The sequence below is a fragment of the Octodon degus genome, unplaced genomic scaffold (genome assembly GCF_000260255.1).
Source record: "Octodon degus isolate 3935 unplaced genomic scaffold, OctDeg1.0 scaffold00217, whole genome shotgun sequence".
Taxonomy (NCBI): Eukaryota; Metazoa; Chordata; class Mammalia; order Rodentia; family Octodontidae; genus Octodon; species Octodon degus.
This window is the reverse complement of record NW_004524793.1, coordinates 3013168-3018672: the sequence shown is the minus strand read 5'-3', so window position 1 is coordinate 3018672 and position 5505 is coordinate 3013168. Positions and strand designations below refer to the sequence as shown.

The 5505-nt window shown below is 39.9% G+C and overlaps 1 pseudogene; it reads left to right on the top strand.

The window, feature by feature from the left end:
- The first annotated feature begins 4239 nt into the window (after positions 1-4239).
- Positions 4240-5135, top strand: LOC101574743 (annotated as a pseudogene).
- The last annotated feature ends 370 nt before the right edge of the window (positions 5136-5505 follow it).

The following is a 5505-nucleotide window of genomic DNA, read 5'->3' as shown; positions in this document are numbered from 1 at the left end:
TGTTCTGCTAATTCTGACTTTTGCAAGTCCTCGGAGGCTGAAGAACAAGGGAAGGGTGCTGAGAGAGGTCATCAGGCATCTCAGTCTGCAAACCTTTCTGGAGAAGACGAAAGTAAGATAGAGCAGACAACAAGAAGTGGCAAGAAGTTTGCATGATAAATGCACTGAATAAGAGGAAGCACTCCCCAGAGTGAAAGGGCTTCAGGAATGATCATGCAAAGGCCATTGGAATGCATAGAACTACTTGGGGCAAAATGCGGCAGCTCCAGTCATTCTCCTGGACTACTCAGCTCTAGCGGATCTTCACCACGCATCTCCTTGCAGTATAAATATTTCCTTCCTTTTAGAATATTTGTGCATACTGAGTGGTCAATAGTTGTACCCATTACTTGCTTATGTGCAAGGTGATAAAGTGTTATAACAGGAAGATTTGGGGAACCTTGTCTTTGTTTTGTTATTTCAACTCATTAATGGGAAAATCCAGGCTGAAGGAATAAAAATCACTAAACCGGGGAGATATTTGGATCCGGGCATAAACTTTTCAAGCACTCTCAGATCCTCCTGTCTGAAACTGTCTAATCAGCCCATTTTAACTAAACACTGACACATAGAGATGATTAAGATGTACTGCAAACAATTGCTTTTTAGATTTTAAGTTTATAAGAGTATGCACTTACCAATGAATTCCTGTACACTTGTTCTGCATATGTAGTAATGTAAAATGCACACAGAATATGATCAATCATGGAATGAAACCCGTAATTTAAGAAAAAAAGTTACAGGCGTCATGGACCTAGGTAGTGTCCCAAATTTTCTAATCAAGAAGATTATGGGGCCAAAGAGGAAAGTGATCGATGATGTAGAGTGTGCCTAAGGAGAGTCACATGGAGAGAAAACACTCTCTCAGGCTTTCACAGAGAGCACATTGGCCAAGCAATGGCCATGACTCATCCACATGGCTGACACTGACAAAGGTTCTACAATCTAAGGTACAGAATCTCAGGATAAATCCTGAGGGGATTTCACTGACCTTCTCAGACCAAAAAGCTACAACTCTTGTTGCATAGGTCCTGATTTACCTTAGTCTTAACCATCCAGTAGAAAAGTATAAAGACGAAATATAGGAAGTAAAGCCATGCTGATATGTTGAGCTGAGGGGGACTCAGGTTGATAATTTCTGTCATTGCTAGTTAAACAGAAGACCCAATGCTATTATGGGCTACTGGACTCTTTTAGAATATTTTGCTGAGTTTACACACCTATAATATTCAAATAATGGAACTTAGAAAAAAAGGGGTATACAGATGAATGTCCATTTTGTATCTGTGTATTCAAAGTGGTTAGGATAGATATATAGTTACATTCTCTTAATGAATAGAATGATTTTCTCTGATGGTGTTTGTGAGTAGGATCTCAGGTCCGCATCTTGTACAGCAATTAACCAGTAGGAAGAATATATGCAGTGTGTTAGTTATTGAAACTGTCTTACCGATTTGATTTGAAACTGTCTCATTGCTATCTGTTTATCAATAAAATTATGAAAAAAAGAATATTATACATTTTTACAGCTTATATTATAAAGTCTTTGTGCTTTTATATTTAAAGTGTATTTTCTATAAATAAATAACATACAATTAGATATTATTAGTATTAGTTTTGGTATAATTTGAAAATACTTGTCCTAAATTGGGGTGTTTATGTAATTTATACTTAATCTAATTATTGATATTCTTGGGTTTATGACTACCTTGTTCCATATTTTTTATTTTGACATCTGTTCTTAGATTCTTTTTACTTTTTGTATCTTTTATATTAGTGTTTTAAGACTTATCTTCTTTGTTAGCTTATTAATTAAATGGTTTATTAAAAAAGTTACAGGGCATAGCATTCAGTAAATGTATCTTAGAGAAATTAAGAACCACAGGATGTGGAAAAGGAGAGAGAACTTGAATTTTACATGTAACAGGAAAGTGGTGGGGTCTATGTGGAGTGGGGCGTGATGAGGGCTTGGGGCTTGAGGCTTGAGAACAGACCTCTCAAGATCCCTTTCTGTCTGTTTATGGTGACACAAAAAGTTGTTTTTAGGGCGAGCCAAATAGCTCAGTAGATTAAAGTGCCTCCAAGCAGGCGCATCGGCCAGGGGTTCCATCTCCAGGCCTGTCATGCTGGCCCTGCCCACAGGGCATGCTGAAACTGCAATTGAGACTGGGTGTTGTGATGTGTGCCTGCAATCCCAGCTTTTGGGAGGCTGTAAACTGGTGGACCACATGAGTCTGATTTAATAGTGAGACCCTGAACACCCTGTAGACCCCTCCTTAAAATACAAAAAAAAAGGTTGTTTTTAAAATGTGGTCTACCAAGTTTTATATAATTTGTATCACATTTTCCCTTCAAAAATTAGTTTTACCTCCAGTAAAAATTTAACCTGTAAGACAGTGATCCTTGTACTTCACACGTGTGCACGAGTATCTGTGTGACATCATGTGTGCTATAAAGATGTGTGGTAAGAGTGTTTTAGAAGAAACAGGCATTAGGACAGCCTGAGTGCCTTGATGCCTTTCAAGCAAAGTGCAGGGAAACTTCACGTGTTAAGGTGTTCTGCAGTAAATCTGAGGCTGGCTGAAAATTGGTGGGAATCATTATGCTGTCATGCAGATAACACCTCTGCTGAACTGAATGAGCTAAAGTAGGAGGGCCGTTCATGCTCATCGCGTGCCTGAGACTCCTGCCCTCCTCGGTGTCATAGAATGTATGTCTTTCTCTCGTTTGAAAAACTAAAGGTGCTTTTCTGATAAATACATTTTCTTTGAGGTTAATGACAAAGGGATCGATTTTAAGACATTTCCTTTCATGTGTTGATTGAATGTTGACCTGCAGCAGCTACCTGTTGCAAGGCCGAGACTTAATTTTCAAATTTAAGATCCCCTGCAGATTTCCTTTAACTTGTTTGTGTTCCTTTGTATGAGTTTATTACACTGAGAATGTCTTAGATTCTGTGGCCCATGCATTTCCTTTAATATTTAGAAGAAAAGGGCCAGCAAGATAGCTCAGCAGGACTAATTGCCTGCTTTGGCAAGCACAGGGATTATGGTTCAATTCTTGGTCCTGCCTGTGGGGCATGAGGAGCCATTGAATGAGCCCAGGAGTGGCGGTGCATGCCTGTAATCCCAGTGCTGAGGAGGCTGAGAACAGGAGGATCACTACGAGTCCAAGCTGCACAGTGAGACCCTACACCAAATACATAAGCGAGAAAAAGAAATACAGAAAAAAGAAAACATTGCCAAGCAATCTTTCTTTTTTTCCATAACTTTATTGAGAAATAAATAGCAATGAGACACTCTTGCTTTATCTTGGTCTTAACCATCCAGAAGAAAAGTATAAAAACAAAAAACAAGCAATCTTTCATATGGGGCATTTCACACAGTTCTAAGCTGACTCTAACACATTTATCATAATTAGATGAAATCATAAAAGACACATGTACAAATCTAACCTGAGATCCTCAACATATTTTTAAAACATTGTTAAATGAAATTGGCTAATTAGTGTAGAGTATAGAACTTTTATGATCTCTGATGGAAGCTCTGAATTCCCACAGTGTTACATTTATATGCAGGAAGCACTTGGTGAAGCAAAACAGTGATATCTCAGTGAAAGTGCTCCTGGTCTTCAGGAAGTTGGTACATTTATGGGTGGAAATTTGAGTGTTTCTATTTTATTGCCGGACTTTTAGAATCACTGACTGGTCCCCCGTAGTGTAAGTGCCAGGAGCACACTCCAGCTATTGCAAACAACAAATAACACCACAACACAAGTATTCAAATATCTCTTTAGGTTTATTTCATTGTAGGTGGTGAAAGAATGGTACGTGTCTTTAATTTCTAACTTGCACACCTTATGTTTTCAGTGATGGCTTTGATGGGTAGATATGCAAGACATAAATTTATATGTGATGAGGGATATAAATGGTGACCTTCGACTGGCTACTGACACCCCTCTGGTTTCCTTGACCCCTGTCCTCAATTTGTGCTCTCCTTCAAGTTCTTACTAAGATCTTTAGAATCTTTTTCTCTTCCTAGGTTATTCCTAGGTTATACCTAGAAGCCTCTTTGCTCAAGGAGACTTTAATGAATCAAATTTCAAGAGAGTTTTGAGACCAGGTTTTAGAATGATCAGCATTAGGTAGTGGAATAACTGCTCAGGTGCGAGGAGGGCGGTCTTTCCCCAAAACTTGGGAAGATGGTGGGAGTGGAGCCAAACAAGAAGCGACCCTTCCGCAAGCTTACATACAGCAGCATGGACCTTGACCAGCTGCTGCACCTGTCCTACAAACAGCTGATGCAGCTCTATAGCGCTTGTCAGGGGATGCAGCTGAACTGTGATATAAATGAAGGAAAAATTTGTACCTGTATATACAAAATAGGATAGATATATAGCTACTTTTTCTTAATTCAGTAAGAAGAATGATCTGTACTAATAGTGTTTGGACAGGATGCATCTTGTTCTATGAATGACTAGTGCAAAGACAGCAATATGCAATGTATTAATTGTAACTCTCCTACCAACCTGTTTTGAAGCTGTCACATTGCAATTTTTTTGCAATAAAATAAATAAATAAATAGATAGATAGGTAAACAAATAAAAGAGAAATTCGGGACTGAAGGAGTTTTGTGGCTATGATAACCTCAAATAACATATCATCCAAACTAGAATTAAAACCTTCTAAAGTAACCCCCCCCCAAAAAAAAAAATGAACTGTGGACTTCAGCAAAAACACCCCTCGCCACTGAAGCGTCTACACAAGGTCAAAAAGGAGGCACCACCCATGGAAAAACCCGAGGTGGTGAAGACACGCCTTCATGACGTGATCATCCTATTCAAGATGGCGGGCAGCATGGTGGGTGTCTGTGATGGCAAAGGCTTTCAACCAGGAGGAGATCAAGTCTGAGATGACTGGCCACTACTTGGTTGAGTTCTCCATCACCTAGAAGTCTGTGAAGGATGGCCAGCCTGGCCCTGGCGCCACTCACTCTTCACCTTCATTGCCCTCAAATAGCTGCCTGGCCCATAAAGCCACCCCTGCCCCCATCCCCAAAGAAAAAGATTATGTAGTGACTCTTCCCAGCCCCTGGTGACTTAATTCTATATGCAACCATTGCTCACATACCCTCTCCTTAGTGACCCTGTGTCTTACATTTTACCTTCCTTCTTTACTTTTCAGCTCTTGCCAGCTTCCTGAGTGTTTGTTCCTACTGGACCCCAGGGCCATTCCTCCTCACTGGAGAGTCTTTTTTGTAGCATTTCCCTCCCTTATTAGCAACAACTTTAACTTCAGGCTGAAGTCTCCATGTCCACCTGCTTACTGTAATCTCTTCATAAAGATTATTGTTTGCCATTCCATCAGTTACCTACTTTTTCCTAGTAGTCCTTAGGTCCTGAGTATCACAGGACAGAGTTTGGCAAGTCCAACTTAATAGCTGCCTCACTGCATCCTAGATGTGGGGC